The 19,245-nt window shown below is 37.8% G+C and overlaps 1 protein-coding gene across 1 annotated transcript in view; it reads left to right on the top strand.

Annotated features, from left to right (window-relative positions):
• EDIL3 (EGF like repeats and discoidin domains 3) overlaps window positions 1-19,245 on the top strand; it is a 524,672-nt gene that overhangs the window by 435,693 nt on the left and 69,734 nt on the right. The window lies entirely within an intron of this gene.

Below are 19,245 nucleotides of genomic sequence, written 5' to 3'. Positions count from 1 at the left end.
CATAGTAAACCACTCCTGGGAATGCATGGTTTTAGAGGAGCCACAGAATGTATTCTATTACTTATAGTATGTATGATAATGATGCCATACATTTGCCTAACATGTTACACTGTCATTATTGCCTTCACATAAGTTTACTTTGATTCTTTTAAAAAGCATATGAGGTCAGTACAGCTGTGGTGGCATAGTGATTAAGGATCCAGCTGCTAACCAAAAGATCAGCAGTTCACATCCACCAGTTGCTCCTTGGAAACCCTATGGGGCAGTTCTGTTCTATCCTATAGGTTTACTATGACTTTACTATGACTTGGAATCTGCTGGACAGCATTTTTTTTTTTTTAAGTAAGGTCAGTAGCATGAAAACTATAGAGAATATACTAGGAAAGAAACTGAGGGACTAGAGAAGCAGTTCCACAGAGAAAGAAGCTTAGGTTCAGAAAGGTTGAGGTGCTTTCCTAAGGTCGCTGTAGTAAATACCCCCCTGACCTTTTGCCTGATTTTTTCGATTGTCTTCCCTTATGGAGCAGCCTTGTGTTCAGGGAAAATGACCTTAGTTCCAAGTCAACTGTGAACTCTGAATAGTTTGGGTTCATCAAGGTAAACCCATTCAGTGTGAAAAGTTTCAGGGCAGTAACATGATCCATTGCTTGCTAATAAGATAGTGAAACATTCCACTCAAGGACTTATGGGAAATGTTTTTTGATCAACAATAGAAGCCTCAAAGGAAGGAACAACTCCTCTTCTTTAGTTAAAGGTCATTTTGTTGAATGCTGAATGTTGAATGTTGCGTCAGCCTGAAATTGTGACAGCCATCTTGGGATATTGAAGAAAACTAGTTGGAGTGATAAAATCAATATTCTAAAGGGGATGAAGTGAAAAAATAAAAAAAAAAAAGTGTCTTTGAGAATTCTAATGATCAATGTAATCAACCAAGCTGATAGCTACTCTATTTTAAGATTTCAAGTTATGTGAACTAACAGATTGCACAAATCGTTTAAGACAATATGGATTGAGTGTTTCTGTTAATTAGAGCCCAGAGCATCACATATCTAGAAAACAGCAAAGTCAAGATTGAAACCCAAGTATTCTGACTCTGTTTTCAACACCCTTTTATCTACTCCAGGCTTCACCATGCTGCCTTATATCATGTCTTGCAAAAAAGTAAACTCCAAGAGGACCAGTTTCTAGATTTATGCACCTATAATCTGTAAACTGCCTGGCACATGACCTTCTATATTGTGATGATCATCAAATAGACATTAAATGAATGATAAATGAATATATTACTAGACAGAAGGAAAGAGCAAATGAGACACATGATGTTAAGGGAAGTGTATTAAAACATTTTGCCTGGCTCTACTAAATGATGTTTGGTATTATGATGTTGTTTTTTGTTGTTAGATGCTGTCGAGTTGGTTTAGACTGATAATGACACTATACAACAGAGTAGAACGGACCCATATGGTTTCCAAGGAGCACCTAGTGGATTTGAACTGCCAAACTTTTGGTTAGCAGCCAAGCTCTTAACCACCGTGCCACTAGGGCTCCAATTTTAGGATAGACTATTAGAAGTAATGTCAAAGGACTATATTGTATTTAAAGAGTGATTGTAAATTAATTAACAAAGGATATTTTCCCAAAAGTAAGCAATATAATACAGTATCTTTGAGAATAGTATACATGAACGACCTGCTGAGCCATTTCGTGCCTGAATCAGGCTAATTAGGAGTGAAATATAGTTACAAATTTTGCATTGCCCCTGAAAAAGGTTGCTTGGTATAAACACCAAGGCTAATATGTTCTGAAGTAATCTTTAAATTCAGAAATTGGGTTATAGTCCATCATTAATGGTTCAGAGCAAGCAAAATTTTAATGCACCACATATAAATGAGAACATTAAAATTAATTATTCAAATTTAATCTGTTTTTCAGCTTTACAGAGAGATGTAAGTTTAAATTGTGTCATTTAAACTGTAATCTTGCAAGTGATTTAAATATTGAAATAATTGTGCGTGTGTGTTTTTCTTGGTTAATAATAAGATGATTTGTCATTTTGCCATATGTCAGTTAGTAATTGGGTCCACGTTGTACAATAAAGAAGGAAAGCCTAATGAGAGAGGTTGAGGGGAACCTTGACACCAACTATTTATTGTAAGGAACAATCTCTTCAGCTTTGAATTTGAGTACAATCTAAGTAGTCAAATACAATTTTTGCATTTACATTACACATGTTTTTACAGGGTGAGTGGGTCAATCTGAATGCAAATAGCCTGTCCCTGAACTTCCAGTACAATGTTGAAATTGTTAAATAAGTCAAAATATTTATGCCAAAATATTGCCTAATAGCCATAGTATTGCAGAGGACAAATGATATATCGCAAGTGTTTAGACTAAATTTGTCCTGTCCAATAGCTATTTGCTCTTAAAATCATACGTGTAAATCAATGATTTGCATACAGCATTCTATGTTCTAGTTCATACAGGTGCATGATATAAATAACATATATAATGCCCACAACATGGTAGTAGGTCTTATCATACAAAGAATGTCTTTTCAGTCATTTCTTCAGCTTATTTTTTTTAAAGTCACTAATTTTATCTTCTAATTTGATAATTTTTATCTTTAGTTTTTGTACATTTCTTTTGTATTTGACAATTTTCTTCCATGATTTACCTTTAATTTCTTTTTTAAATGCAAGTATTATTATTATTTTTCAGCAGTTTGAATCCACTAGCCACTCCTTGGAAACCCTGTGAAGCAGTTCTGCGCTGTCCTATAGGGTCACTATGAGGTGGAATCAACTTGAGGGCAACAGGTTTGGATTTTGGTTAAAGGGAAAAATGATTTATTTATATGTTTAAGCCTTTCTCATCAAATATTATCGTTCTTGCTAGTTATATAGATAGGTCAATCACTGGGATATAAATCATCACCAAGGAGTGTGTGTGTGTGTGTGTGTGTGTGTGTGTGTGCATATGATTGACTTGTTATATTTCATTGCAAAGTCCACTGAGAGTTTCTTTTAAAAGAAAGTGACTATTGCAAAGCTTCTTTTAAAAACAGTAACTACTTTAACCTGGTAAAAAATAGTCCCCTCAAATTTTAAGAGATGCAAAGATGGATTGATTATCCAGTAGTCAATAAAGCTGTTTCCCTTGATTAGAAATCGAAATGTAACCCCTCTGACTTAACAGTTGCCATTTAGATTGCTAGATCGTAGTAAGAAATGAGTTTAACCTGCCATTTGATTCCTTAATTCAGGCAACTGTCACTGGAGAAATGGCCCTTAAAAAAACAATTTTCTTAATCCATATTTCTTTTGGGTGAATTACGTGTTTGTCACTCCCAACTCGTCCCAATCGCCTAAATTTTATTAAATAAACTAGTAGCTGGAAATAGCACTCAGATGTGGTAAAATCTGTTTTAAGCATCTAAAAACCACCTTCCTATATGTATCCCAGTAAAAGGAGTATTGAATGTACTAAAACACCATTTTAGGAAGTGTGGCTTTGTGACACTAATGCTGGAGGAATTCGTTGTTGTTCTTGTTAGTTGTCCTTGAGTGGATTGGACTCATAGCCACCTCACGTGTACAGAGTAGAACTGCTACGTATCATTTCCAAGGCTGTGACCTTTCAGAAGCAGATTACAGGCCTGTTTCACATGAGATTAAAAGGAAAGCTTTTTTTTTTTTTTTTGACAAAAGTAAATCTACATTGTAGTGCACTGGTATGCATTATGACTCTTCAGGAAATGGCTACTAATTGTAGAGTTCCCCAGACTGATTTGATCTTGAAGCCCTTTGGTTACAGAGTGCTTTTGCAAGACTAATGTTCTGTGGGGCAGCAGTTGAGTAGCAGCCTTCTCAGGAACCCAAGGACAAGTGGTATCAGGAAGCTAGAACAAAATTAGAACACAAGCTCCAACAACTCAGGAGCTGACTCAAAGGTTCAGCTAGAACTTGCATGAGTAATCCATTCAGGCTTCTTGTTCAAATGTATGTTTCTAGGAAATAGGATAAGACGAGTTTTATAGATCCAACGCTTCACAGGCACTTGCTTGGTAGCCCAGGAACAGTGTGTGGGCTCCCTGTGTTACTTCTGCATTTCAGGAGAGGAATGATAATCTTTGCAATGTATATTATAACCAGTCCCAGGGTCAAACAAAGTTTCTCTTTGCCTTTTGGGGATTTAAGGTTTTGTCATTTCAGAGTTGATGACTTGCTAAAACCGGTAGAGAAAGGCAGGCCTCATAAGACCTCGTCACTTCTTTGAATAGGGAAATTTATGAGCTTCCCAGATTACTCCAGCTGAAGACAGAGAAGATACCGCAAGGAATGAGGGAGCCAGGTGCAGATAACGCTTTATGACTCTTGAGAAGAGAACAAGGTTGAGTGTGAGGGCAAATGTGAGAGTGAGGACAGCTGTGCAGAGAAGATTTATTAAGCACTTTGTTCATGCCCCTTCAGCCTAGCAGTGTGTTAAGCTTAGAGAGATAAGAGCAACCAAAACATCCTCCCTGTCATTAAGAGGATTAGCCTGGTTGGGGAAACAGGACTTAAATAATCAAGAAGGTTTCTTAACTATCAGTTCTTCATGAATCTCATTACAAATTTGTACGGTCACCTAACAAAGCAGACCTTTGTTGAGCACAAAGGTTGCCGAGAAGTGGCACTCCTGACATACTCAAGTCTAGATGTAGACTCAGTGTTTATACTTACAAAGATGAAAAAAAAAATGCAAGTGAGCATGTGCTGATTGCCTGCTGCATATTTCAGATGACCAGTGACACAAGAATTCCATGAAGAAAGAATTGTCTATAAGCTTGGGTAGCCAGGGTGCAGAGTGGAGGTATTTAGCTGGACATAGGAGAGTAGGACCAATGTAGGCACAAGTAAGCCAATGATTTATCCTCCACAGACAACTTTTCATATGATGGGCAAAGAAAGGTGACATCCATGATGACTCAGAGTGGAATATAACAAGCCTTCTTTGGGAAAGTATTGTTTGTTCCTCTGGGTTTATATAGAACCTTTCTGAAAATGACATATTTATGATCAGTATTAACAGATAATAGAATAAGTAACCATTGAAAATAAAACAGAATGAATTTACTTTGTAATATTTGTAATTCATGTCATGTTGCCCAATGAGTGTGCGCTGTCATTTTTTCCCAAGTATTGTTTCCTTATATATTTCCTGTCCAATGAATGTAGTCCTAATTTGTGTTATGCATTTATAGAAAAGCATAATTCATAAAACCCAAAAATTTGCACTGCTATGCCACACTATGTTTCTATACCTAAACTGTGAAGATAAGTCATAAATTTAAAATTATTTTGGTCTTCACTTAGTTTCACAAGAATAAATACAGCATCCTAGGAAAGGTGCTTCCAAATGCATAATTGAAACTCAGGGTATTGTGTTCCTAATAAAGAAACAGAGTTTTAGTTACACATTTAGAAAGTGAAACTGCCTTTATAATTGTTAATAATAATAATTGCTGTTGCTTACTGAATCTTTCTAAGCACCGTACTGAATTACTAACGGAACAATAGGCTGCTCCACAGCAAAACCCTCCATAGTGGACTGACACATTGACCAGAAGTTTCTTTATCTGTTTTGTTTGTTTTGTTTTGTTTTTTTAAAGAAAATAGCTCCTTCATAGAATCCTGGAAAGGATTAAATTTGTCTTTTATATATGACAAGTGTTGAACCTACTATCAAGCTGCCTCTTGTTGGTTCTCCCCTGACTCACACTTAGTCTCTTTAACAGCAATTAGGTAGCCTTTTGCATGAAGTACAACAATCCAAGTGGAGTACATAACTTTACCAACAAATAGATTACATCTACCCAGATAGCAAAGGCTTCAGGCCTGTGTCTTAAGCATAATGAAGGCCATAAAGCTTTTCTTGTTTGTTTATTTACATTTTTCTTCTTCCCCAGAATAATATTTTGAACTGACATAACATCTTGTAGATCTACCTTTCTTTAAGCCTAGTATAAAAAGGTCTATTTATCCTTCTTGTAAAATAGTATGCTCTAGAAGTCCAGGGATTCTGGCCTAGTTAGGTGTAACACAAAGCAAATTAGATCCGAATTCAAGGGAACCTGGTTTTGGTCTTTCCCCTAGCAGTAAATACAAGGATTTTAAGCACATTCTCAGTTTCTTTGTCTTTTAAATAAAAAGGGCAGACAAACAGTCTGAGTCCATTTCAGTTCTAATAATCTTAGGATTTGTAAATCATCTGCAGTCTCTTACGTCTCTTATACAAAGCCTTTACACTCAATATTTCTTAACTAGAAGAATTATAGCTTCTTTCAAATATGAAATACAATCGGGTATATAAATTCAGAACATTAATTTCCACACATTGCACAATGTTGGGATCAGAATGAGGCTTTAGAAGAAGAGCTTTATTGGCGCTAGGCGGTGTTTTGGTATGCATGAAGATAAACTAGTCTTATTCTGAACTTTTGGCTTAACCATTCTCCTTTGGCTAGAAATCTCATCACACCCAATTTAGAGCAGATTTGCTCTATGAACTATAACACACATGTTAATAAACAGATTTACGAGATGGCAAAGTGCAGGAGAAATGTGGCACTCTAGAAAAGCTGTAATTCTGAATGGAAACTCTCAAGGCTATTGCCACAGTTTTAACATTTGACTCTTAAGAGAGCTTCTGTATTCATATGGATCTTTTAACTTTTTAGAGACTTCTCAGCCTAGTTCATTTTTTGAAAGAAGTTCCATGGGTTTTTAGTGCTTATTAAAACAATTATTTTTCTCACAGTGTGTGAATACCGGATGACTATGTTCTTATCCCTGTACTCTTGCAGTATTTCTCATTCTAAATTGACAGTACACATCCCCATCTGCTTTCCCAGCCAAGTGATTTTGTTAGTACCATGCTGGGAGTTCTGTTGGGAAAATATGCTTTTTTTTGGTGGGAAATTATCTTCTTTTTTTGTTTTCTTTAATTTCCATTTCAGGACTCAAATATTTTTATTTAATTGATAGCAAGAACTTAGTTATGATCTTTGAAAAAGTAGAAGACCTATATCTAGAAAAGAAAAAAAAAAGAATAATTCCAGAATGAAGGAAGGTGTAGTTCTGTGCATGAAACAATGTCCTGAGAATCAGTCTACCATTTCAGTCCTAGCTCTGCCACTTACTATGTAATAATCCTGCTCATTTCCTCTTTAGAGTAGATGGCTTGTATCATTTATTCACCTCTAAAATGCCATTGTATCATTGTGATATTGTCCTTCAGAGCCCATGTTGCTGCACTCACAAATAGTGTTCCCCACTCCCTGCACAGCTGTGCTTACAGAGCAGTCACTAGCTATACCCTGTTAGGTCCCAGGTATACCACCTACAAAAATTACTCCTCAGCTCATTGGCGTGGTATGGAGTATTGAAGGGTTCACTCATTTGTAAAAGAAGAGTAGTTTATTTTGAAATAAACCAGAAGAAGCAAGTCTACAAAACTGATGTATGGTACACAATAACTGTGCACTCTGCAGCCTACTTCTGTTTTTAGCTGTTAATGTTATCACAGCCAAAATGAAGATCACATCAATTCCTAGCGCTATTTGGTTATACAAAGCTGCTTATCTGCTCTTTGGTCAGGCAGGACCCACAACAGACTGAATTTTAAGACACACACACACAAAGAAATTTACTTATTTAATTAGTTTTTCATCCTTTTTTAATTTTTTCTCCTGGATTCCTTATTGAAATGGCATTTCAGCATTTCATTTCGTATTATACTTCATTAGACAGTCTGTAATTTTTAGTTACAAATGTGATCAAAGACTCTTATAAGTTACTTAACAGCAACTAAGCAGTTGATACGGAAGTTCCACGAACAGAGAAGAATTTAAGTCATTCACAAGTGTGTGCAGTTAATACTGGTTTTAGTTATCACTCAAGCTAAACAACTGGAGTCATGGTATCCAATTCCTTTGTATTTATACTGTGCCCACTCCAAAAGATAGCACAATGAAAAAATCTTCAAGCATAGTGGAGTCAAGGATATTTTGAACTGAATAATATATTGATATCATCATACAGAGTTGGTTTATAAAAAAAAAAAAAAATTTATAGAGCTGACTTAATAGTAGGGCCCCAGATTTTGAAGCTTGAAAAGTCAAGCATGAAATAAATAGATGCTGGATAGTTCTAAGGTGCAGCATGTTCCCATTAAAAACAAAACAAACCAAAAAAAGCAATTAGCTTTGAAATTATCTACAGTTTAACTTACCTGATGTAGTGACACAATGTTTTGGCATTTGTTAAGTCAGCTTGAGTTAACAAAACAGATCTGATGTGCAAAATGTTTTCTGTTTTGAGAGTTACACTTGTCTGTCTCACATCGTTCATCTTGAGTTGAGCGTGTGCTTTTAACTCGAATAGGAACATTTACTTACACATACCATTTCCTCACTGCTTTATTACAGCTTTTTGAACCAAGCATACCACATGGTTGACACTCAATAAACATTTGTTAAATAAATGAGAGAATAAATGAATAAATAAATGACCTATATAAGGTTCATATTCCTCAGCTCTTCTTCACTTACTGTTACAACACCACCCACTAAAGAATCAGCATATATGGCAGCAGAATATTCCTGAAGCTTTTTGATAACTTTCAAATAGTTTTAAGCAATCTTTATAGTTAGGGAAATCTTAAAGTAACTAAAGGATCCGCCATTACAGCTAACTCTCCCTGCCCTGATTTAAATCACAAACCACACTTTGACTTTGACCATAATATCCTAGTGGGATGGCCTCCTTTGTAATAAACAATACCTCTCAATGTTTTTAGATTGAAGATTTGGAAATTTCTTTTTGAATTGTCTTAATATATATTATACTTGTAAACGAAATCATTTAAAAATGCGAGAAACGCTCTTTCAGTTTCTGTTCCTAGAAATAAAATAAGCATAATAGGTTAAAAAAAAATCCTTCCCTGAAGCATGGAAAGGTTTTCTTATTTAAAATTTTTATTTGTAAAACAATATAAAGTATTTTTTAATTCTTTAAATCTGCCAGCCATATGTTCATTTAATTAGAAGGAAGCTCTAGTAAGATTGGAAGTGCGCATTTTAACTGAACACAGTAAAATCTTCATATAAATGGTAATGTACCTAATAGATTTTATATATGCAGTTAGAGCCATGTAAAATGAAAGCTATTTGTAGGGTAATAAGTTTGGCTTCTTTAGACAGAAAAAAGATTAAATCATATCTGGAAGGGTATGGAATTTCTTTGATTACTATATCATTCCTTTGAATAGTTTTGGATAGAGTAAGTATAGTTAACAAATATGCCCAAAACCATTGAGAATAACAAAATGAGAACTTTTGTTTACAATTACAAATGGAATGTTTTCTGTTCAATGAGAAACTAGTCTGCTCTGTTCAAAATGTACTGTGTAATTTAGTAAAATACAAGATTTAAACAAGCTTTGGTGTAGTCAATATTAAGCAGGCATTATCACAAATGCCATTTGACTGTATTTGTATTGTGAGGATGAACACTTTTTTTTATTAAAAGTTGTTTTTTTTTAATTGGATTACTTTTTGTCACTTGAAAAGCCTGGGTGGTACAAGCAGTTTGCAATCTGGCTGCTAACTTAAATGTTGGGTATTTGAACCCACTCAGCAGCTTGGTGGAAGAAAAGACTGGCCAACTGCTTCTGTAAAGATTACAGTCAAGAAAGCCCTATGGAGCAGTTCTACCCTATAACACATGGGGTCACCGTGAGTCAGAGGTTGACTCAATGGCAGTAATAACAACATTTGTCACTTGAACTCAGAATGAGATCAGTTTCCTGGACCTGCTCCTGCACCCCTGACTAGTGATAGTTCCACAGGAATTAACCAATAGCAGTGGCAGGTTAGGATGCTCGGATTTCCATATGTTATCTTTGATCTTTACAAAAACTATGAATAGTAGTTATTAACATTGCCATTAACAAGTCAAAAAAAAAAGTTTAGAGCAGTCAATAACTTGCTTCGTATCACATGGTTAGCTAGAATTGATGACTTTGAATTATGATGCTGGCAAACAATATTGGATATACCATGGACTGCCAGAAGAATGAACAAATCTGTCTTGGAAGAAATACAGCCAGAATGTTCCTTAGAAGTGAGGATGGCAAGACTTCATCCCACTTACTTTGGACATGTCATCAAGAGGGACCAGTCCCTGGAGAAAGACATCATCATGCTTGGTAGAGGCTCAGCAAAAAAGAGGAAGACCTTCAACGAGATGGACTGACACACTGTCTGCAACAATGGACTCAAACATAGCAATGATTGTGAATGGCACAGGACCAGACAGTGTTTCCTTCTGTTGTACATAGGGTCACTATGAGTCAGAAATGACTTGAAGGCACCTAGCAACAATAACAGCTAGATAAAGGCAGCCTTATCTTTCTAGCTAGCTCAGGCCCAAATCTGTCTAATTCCAAATCACAACCTCTTTCTACTATCAATCATTCTGACTCTTAGGGAGATGCTACCTATCACACCTACCTTTTCCAAATCTTCCTTGAAGAGATCTGGGTATGAGTAATAACAGTTTATTCAGTAAACACTTATTGAGCAAATTTCATGTGCAAGCATCATATTAGGCACTGGGAATAATGAGAAGACTAAGACCAAACAAATTTCTGCCTCATGGAACTTCAAGTCTAGTAGAGAAGATGACAATAAATAAGCAATTTAAAATGATAATGCTAGGTTGTGAAAAGTACTATAACAGGGTAAAATTGATAAACTGTATGTGTGTGTGTGTATGTTGTGACCCACATAGGGTTGCTATTTTAGGTAGAGTAGTCAGAGAAGGCCACTCTGAAGACTTGATGTTAGAACACAGGCACTTGGATGAAGTGAGGAATCAAGTTAGGCATAATTCTGGGAAGAAGGGTAAAAGTCTGGACCTGTGATGGTTAAGGTTGTATGTCAACTTTGCTGGGCCATGTTTCTTAGTGGTTTTGTAACCAAACGAGGGTTCTTATCCTATCCTATTAGCTGATCGAAATAAGATGGACGCCACACCACCAGTGGCAAAGGAAACAGAAAATGGAAATTTATTGTCTGCGCAGAGTAACATGGTGTCTAGTGACCATAAGGCCATATGCTCGCCGTCTAAGGGGGCTGGGGAGCTTTTTGTTTCCACTGGCGTCAGGGGTTGGGTTTGATACCCGGAACTCTTCACCCTTAGCCCTCTCATGACCATACTTGGAGGCCTGGATATTAAATCATCTTCCATCCGATGTGCATGTAGTGGGACTCCCTCGCTTCTGAAATAGAATCAGGTGAAATCATGGGCTGGGAAATATCATTCTTTCCAGTGACAATTGGGTCCAGGGTGGGTTGAAGGACGTGATTTCTTTAATCTGCGCATGCTTCAAGGTGTAGCTTGGGCTAGTTCAGTGGATGGAGCTGCTACCTGCTGCGGCTTCCTGAAAAATGTTGCTCAAAACAAGCTTGTGGTTAGCAAGACAAAGAAAAGTGGGGGAAGGGGTGTTGATTGGGGTTTTCAGTTTGACAGTTTTGATATAGTTTGGCAGTTATGTAATTATGTAATTTGGCAGTTATGTAATGATGTAATCAACTTCAGGATGAGATCTGCAATGAGCAGCCAGTCAGTTGAAAGGGGATTTCATTGGGGGTGTGGCCTGTCTCCAGTATATAAATGGATGATCCAGCAAGGCTCACATTCTGGATCTGGCATCTGGCTCAAAATCATTGGGACTTGAGCTAGCAGTTCATGGGACTTAAGCTAGCAGTTTACCTGCCAATCTTGGGATTCATCAGCTTCTGCAGCCTGTGAGCCAGCAGCCTGCCATCTGATCTGCCAATCTTGGGTTTATCAGCCCTTGCAGCTACATGATTCAGAAGAAGCCTCCAGCCTGACACCCAACCCTTAGATTTGGGACTTGCCAGCCCCTACAACCATGTGAGCCATTTCCTTGAGAAAAATGTCTCTCTGTCTCTCTGTATATATGTATACATATGTGCTTTCTTGGTTTTGCTTTTCTAGGGAACCCAGCCAGCTTAAGACAGGGCCCTAAGGCAGGAATGGGGCATTGCTGGTTCAGTGGTAGAATTTGCACTTTCCGTGCAAAAGACCAAGTTAGATTCTCAAGCCAATGCTCCTAATGTGCAGCGACCATTCTCCATCAGTGGAGGCTTGCTTGTTATTATGATTCTGAATGGGTTTATTTCTTTTTTTTCAAGACTAAGACAGACTAGAAAGAAAGATCTAGTGATCTACTTCTAAAAATGAGCCAGTGAAAATCCCATAGATCACACCGGGTTGATCTGCAACTAGTTGCGCCTCAAGACAAACTGTTTGATTCTCTTGTTCATAAGGTCACCGTGAGTAGAGGGCTAACTGCATAGCAGCTAAGAAAAACAAGGCTGGAGTAAGCTTGGTGTGTTAGAGAAAAAGGGAGAAAGCCATATCGTAGACGAAATTGGAGAGGTGGACAGGGCACAGATCATACAGGTCCACCCATTCTGCTTTGTATTCTGGGAGTGATGGGAAGCCATTGGTGATTTTGAGGAAAGAGGAAGTAACCCAAACACATCTGTATTTTTAAAAGATTATGTTAGCAGCTGTATAAAGAACTGACTATAAGAAGGCAAGAGTAGAAGCAGCAAAACCAGTATGGATCATTTAAGAGAATATTAAGATATTCCAGTGATGAATGAGAAAGGATTTTGAACTTCTACAACAACAATGGAAGCAAGGGGAAATGAGCAGGTTCAAGATAAGTTTTAAAGACAGAAACATAAGATTTGGTAGAATGAGTGTAGGAGATTGAAGACAAAGAGAAATCAAATATAGACTCCTCAAAAAGTAAAACATAAAAATACTGTATGACCCAACAATCCCAACCCTAGGTATATACCTCAAAGAATTACGGTACCTAGAATTATCACTTGTCCACCAATGTGCATTGTAACAATATTCACAATTGCCAAAAGGTGGAAACAGCCTAAATGTCTGTCAACAGATGAATGGGTAAACAAAATGTGGTACGTACATACAATGGCATAGTACTCAGCCATAAAGAGAAGTGAAGTCCTGATACATGCTACAACATGGATAAACCTTGAAAACATTAGACTGAGTGAAATAAGGCAGTCTCAAAAAGACAAACATTATATGATCCCACTTAATATGAAATAGGGAACTATACAGAGACCAAAGTGTTAGCGGTTATGAGGCATGGGAAGGAGGGAGAAAGGCAAGCACTGAGTTCCTATTAATGGAGATGGAATAATTTGGAAAATGATAGTGATGATGGTTGCATAGCCTAATGAACATAATCAATGTCACTGAATTGTACATGTAAAAATTATTGAATTGGCAATGTTTTGTTTTATATGTAAGTCCCCGGGTGGCACAAGTGATTAGGTTACTAATTTATAGGTTGGCAGTTTGAGCCCACCCAGTGGTGCCACATAGGAAAGGCCTGGTGATCTGGTTCTGTACAGATTATAGACAAAAAAAAAAAAGCCCTATGGAGCAATTCTAGTCTGTAACACAAGGGGCTGCCATGTGTCAGAATCTACTCAATAGCAGTGAGTTGTCATATGTATTTTTAACCATGATAAAAAGAAAAGAGAAATCAAGTATAATTTCAAGGGTTTTGACAGATTATGGAGATAAGGAAGATTAGGGGAAGCTTTGGGATTCTGTGGTTTATAGTGCGAGTGATGTTGCTGTCTGACTAAAGGAGAGTGCAGACACAGGTGATGTAAAATTTCATTAAGGGCAAAGAATATGGAAACCGAAGGAGATGTTGCATAAAGCAGTAGATATTTTGTTATGCAAAACATAAAGTCAGACTTTTGACGTTTTCAGGGCCCCTAAGTTGTCACTGGGACATAGATGATACCTCACATACGGAAATCTGACCCGAAGCCTTTTTTTGTGGAGGCATTTTGCAGTCCGTCATACTGTTTGGGACACACTTGTTACATGCTGCCTACCCATTGGGATGGGCTTACTGTGAGACTGGATGAAGTCCAGGCCTGTTTTCAAGAAGCCCTCTCAGCAGGCCCAGGCTCTCGCCTGTCTCAACTCTCTCCTGTAGGGTAGAATGCTGGTTGAACTAAGTGTGAGCTGTCTACTAGACATCCATTTACAAAATCCCCATGCCAACTGATCTGAGATGTATTCAGTTCACAAAGAACTTGACAGAATTTGCAACGCAGTGAGAGAAGTTGTATGTTTGAGAAAGAAGTTAATTGTGATAATGCCTGTGCTTTGTAAACTATGAAGCACTGAACATTATATAGTGTTATTGGCATTAAAAAACACCTGAAGAGCTAGAAGAATATAATAGAAACTGTACCTTATGTTTGTAAAACTTACTGCAATTTAGCATTAGAGCTTTTGCAGAGACCAGCACCTGTACTGGAAAACACTTCGAAAAATGTAAAATTTTGAAGGAGAGGACATAGCGCAGTAAAGAGAACACAGCTAGAGAAAATTATCAGCCTTACATAGTATGAGTGGAAAGTACAAGCAAAATGTTATACAGAATCAGAGAGTTTGAGTAGAGAGTATTATTGTTATAAGGTCTCCAGGCTGCTCATTATAAAAATTTATATGAGGTAAATATAGGAAAGGGTACCTTGATACAAACAATACTCAGTATAATTCACTCTAGTGCTAAGAAAGGAGAAGAAACTAGGCGTTTGGAAGATAAACATTATACTTCAAACAAAATCAAGACCCTGGGCCCGAGAAATAAGTACTAACTGAATTTGTGGAAGGCGGGAGTAGCTTGCTGTTACGAGCGTTGCCACACGCTGCTTTGAGCCCAGCTCGGTTGTTTGGCAGCTGTGTGACTTGTGCAAGTTACTTAATTTCATAAAGCTCAGTTTCCACCTTTGTCAGATAGGGATGATTATGCTTGTATTACAGTGTATAGTCTGCTCCAAAAGATTTCTTGGAAGTGTTAAAAAGCAAAGATGTCACTTTGAGGACTAAGGTATGCCTGACCTCAGCCATGGTATTTTCAATCGCCTCATATGCATTCAAAAGCTAGACAATGAATAGGGAAGACCAATGAGAAATTGACATATTTGAGTTATGGTGTTGGCAAAGAATATTGAATGTACTAGGGACTGTCAGAAGAACAAACATATCTGTCATGGAAGAAGCACAGCCAGACTACTTCTTAGAAGCCAGAATGGCAAGACTTTTTCTCACTTACTGTGGACATGTTATCAGGAGGGACCAGTCCCTGGAGAAGGACATCATGCTTGACAAAATAGAGGGTAAGCAAAAAAGAAGACCCTCAATGAGATAGATTGACGCAGTCGCTGTAACAGTGGACTCAAACATAGAAAGGATTGTGAGGATGGCATAGGACTGGGCAGTGTTTTGCTCTGTTGTACATAGGGTCACTGTGAGTTGGAACCTGCTTAAAGGCACCTAAAAACAACAACATAGTGTTGTTACATAGTGTTGTTACTAGAGAAACATAAATAACTTTGCAAATAACTTGTTCCTGTGTCTTAATTGGACTGGGGCAGGGACATGGAGTGGAAGGAAAGAAGGACTGTGTGGTATCTGATAGTTCTCCTTTCCCACTTCCTGATATTGTTATTAGGTGTCCTCAAGTCACTTCCAACTCATAGCGACCCTATGTACAACAGAAGGAAACCCTGTCCAGTCCTGTGCCATCCTCACAATCATTGCTATATTTGAGCCCACTGTTGTAGAAACTGTATCAATCCATCTCGTCAAGGGTCTTCCTATTTTTCACTGACCCTCTGCCTTACCAAGCATGATGTCCTTTTCCAGGGACTGGTCCATCCTGATAACATGCTCAAAGTACGTGAGACAAAGTCTCGCCATCCTCGCTTCCAAGGAGCAGTCTGTCTGTACTTCTTCCAAGACAGACATGTTCATTCTTCTGGTAGTCAGTGACATCTTTAATATTCTTCGCCAAAACCATAATTCAAAGGCATCAGTTCTTCTTCTGTCTTCCTTATTTGTTGTCCAGCTTTCACATTCATGTGAGGCCATTGAAAATACCAGGGCTTGGGTCACTGGGAAAACCCTGGTGATGTAGTGGTTAAGTGCTACGGCTGCTAACCAAAGGGTCGGCAGTTCGAATCTGCCAGGCGCTCCTTGGAAACTCTATGGGGCAGTTCTACTCTGTCCTATAGGGTCACTATGAGTCGGAATCAACTCGACAGCACTGGGGTTTTTTTTTTTTTTTTTGGTTTTGGGTCAGTGGCACCTTAGTCTTCAAGGTGGTGTTTTTGCTTTTTAACACTTTAAAGAGGTCTTTTGGAGCAGATTTTCCCAATGCAGTATGTCATTTGATTTCTTGACTGCTGCTTCCATGGGTGTTGATTGTGGATCCAAGTAAAATGAAATTCTTTTTTTTTTTTTTTAATTGAACTTTAGATGAAGGTTTATAGAACAAACTAGTTTCTCATCAAACAATACACACATTGTTGTATGACATTGGTTAACAACCCCACAACATGTCAACACTCTCCCTTCTCAGCCCTGGGTTCCCCGGTACCAGCTTTCCTGTTCCCTCTTACCTTCCCGTCCCTGCCTCAGGGCTGGTGTGCCCAGTGTTCTTGTTTTGTTCCATGGGCCTGTTCAGTCTTTGACTGAAGGGCGAACCTCAGGCGTGGCCTCATTACCGAGCCGGGGGCTGCACTTTCAGAGCTTCTCCAGTCTCTATCAGGCCAGCAAGTCTGGTCTTTCTTTTTGAATTAGAATATTGATCTACATAAAATTATATTCTTGACGACTTCAATCTTTTCTCTGTTTATCACAATGTTGTTTATTGGTCCATTTTTGAGGAGTTTTGTTTTCTTTATGTTGAGGTGTAATCCATACTGAAGGCTGTCTTTAATCTTCATCAGTAAGTGCTTCAAGTCCTCTTTGATTTCAGCAAGCAAGGTTGTGTCATCTGCATATTCCAAGTTGGTAATGATTCTTCCACCAATGCTGATGCCTCATTCTTCTTCATTTTGCCTAGCTTCTCAGATTATTTGCTCAGCATACAGATTGAATAAGTATGGTGAAAAGATACAATTGTGTAATGCGTGCCTTTCTTGATTTTAAACTAGCAGTATCCCCTTGTCCTGTTCGAATGACAGCCTCTTGGTCTATATACAGGTTCCTTATGAGGACAATTAAGTGTCCTGGAATTCCTACATCCTGCATTTCTTCAAATGTCTGATTGATGTTAGCTGTTCTCAAATCAGCCCCCAACTTATGGCAACCCCATGCACAATGGAATGAAATGCTTCTCTGTCCTGAGCCATCTCCATGATAAGATGCAGATTGGACTGTTGTGATGCATAGGGTTTTCATTGGCTAAATTTTCAGATGTAGATCTCCAGGCCTTTCTCTCTAATCTTTCTGAGTCTGGAAGCTTGGCTGAAATGTATTCAACATCATAGTAGCATACAAGCCTCCACTGACATAAATGGGTGGTGGATGTGTGTGAGGTACACTGGCCAGGCATCAAATTTGTGTCTTCAACATGCAAAGCAAAAATTCTATCAATGAACCTTCAATGGCCTCTAAATGTCTGATTAAAGTCAAAATTTTCGGCAGTTCCTAGAGATCTTCCAGTCTCCAGCCATCTACTCTGCCTTTATAAAGTCTTGCTCTTTCATAAAGGCTTGTGTGGATGCTTGTGTAGCAACTGACTCATGACAGTGTTCTTTACTCTTGACATTTCTTAAAGTCATTAATCTCACAACTTCTTAATTCAAATGTTAGCCTCATTAAACACTGATCTACCTGAAATTTTGCTTAATTGCCTGACAATAATGTTAGGATGCCTGTGTTAGTTCTATACATGAGCATATCACAGATAGATGGTGATTTCAATGTGTTAAAGATATTTGTTATTGAAAAAAAAAAGATTTAATAAGGCTCAGGGTGTGAAAATGTCATCTTATATTGCAGTCTGGGTCTTCCAAGTTTGGAAAGAATGTCAGGAAATCTCACTCGCTCTATCTGTTCTAAGCCCTGTGACAAAATGGTCATCAAGTTAATGATTATCACTTCCATAATTTCCCAAATATGATGTTTGTATGGAATCTAACAATCTCAGGCAATAATAAGCCTCATTAAGTGAATTTTGTAAAGAAAGCAGCTGTCTTTATTTTTCCCATTCTGGGCAAAAATTTCAACTGAAATGAAACTATCAACCAACCTGGGGGTTCACCCAAGTTCAGATATCAATATTTAACAATACCTGAAGCAGTTTTTTAATGTGTGATTCCATTAAAATAATCCCTCTCTCTCTTCTTCTGTTAGTAGTCAACTATGTTGTTAATAGCCATCGAATTGGTTCTGACTCATAACAACCCTATGTACAACAGAATGGAACACTGCCCAGTCCTGTGCCATTCTCACGATCTTTGCTATGTTTGAGCCCATAGTTGCAGCCACTGTGTCAATCCATTTTATTGAGAGTCTTCTCTTTTTCACTGACCCTCTGCTTTACTAAGCATGATGTTCATCTCCAAGAATTTGTCCCTCCTGATAACATGTACAAAGAATGTGACACAAAGTCTTACCATCTTTTCTTCTAAGAAGCATTCTGGATGTACTTCCTCCAAGACAGATTTGTTTATTCTTCTGGAAATCCACAGTGTATTCAATATTCTTCAGCAACACTATAATTCAAAGGCATCAATTCTTCTTCAGTCTTCCTTATTTATTGTCCAGCTTTCATATGTGTGTAAAGTGATTAAAAATACCGTGGCTTGGATCAGGTGCATCTTAGTCCTCAAGGTGGCATTTTTGCTTGTTAACGTTCTAAAGAGAACTTTTGCAGCAGATTTGCCCAATGCAATATGTCCTTTGATTTCTTGACTGCTAGTTCCATTGGTGTTGATTGTGGATCCAAGTAAGATGAAATCCTTGACAACTTCAGTCTTTTCTCCATTCATCATGATGTTGCTTATTGATCCAGTTGTGAGGATTTTTGTTTTCTTTATTTGAGGTATAATCCATACTGAAGGCTGTAGTCTTTGATCTTCAGCAGTAAATGCTTCAGGTCCAGTTCCCATTCAGCAAGCAAGGTTGTGTCATCTGCATATTGCAGGTTTTTATTAAGCCTCCCTCCAATCTTGATGCTACATTCTTCTTCATGGAGTCTATTTTCTTGGATCATTTATTCAACATACAGATTGAATATGTATGATGAAAA

This window comes from Loxodonta africana, chromosome 2 (assembly GCF_030014295.1).
Source record: "Loxodonta africana isolate mLoxAfr1 chromosome 2, mLoxAfr1.hap2, whole genome shotgun sequence".
NCBI classification, from domain to species: domain Eukaryota; kingdom Metazoa; phylum Chordata; class Mammalia; order Proboscidea; family Elephantidae; genus Loxodonta; species Loxodonta africana.
Note: the sequence above shows the minus strand (reverse complement) of the source record. Positions and strands in the feature narration are given on the sequence as shown.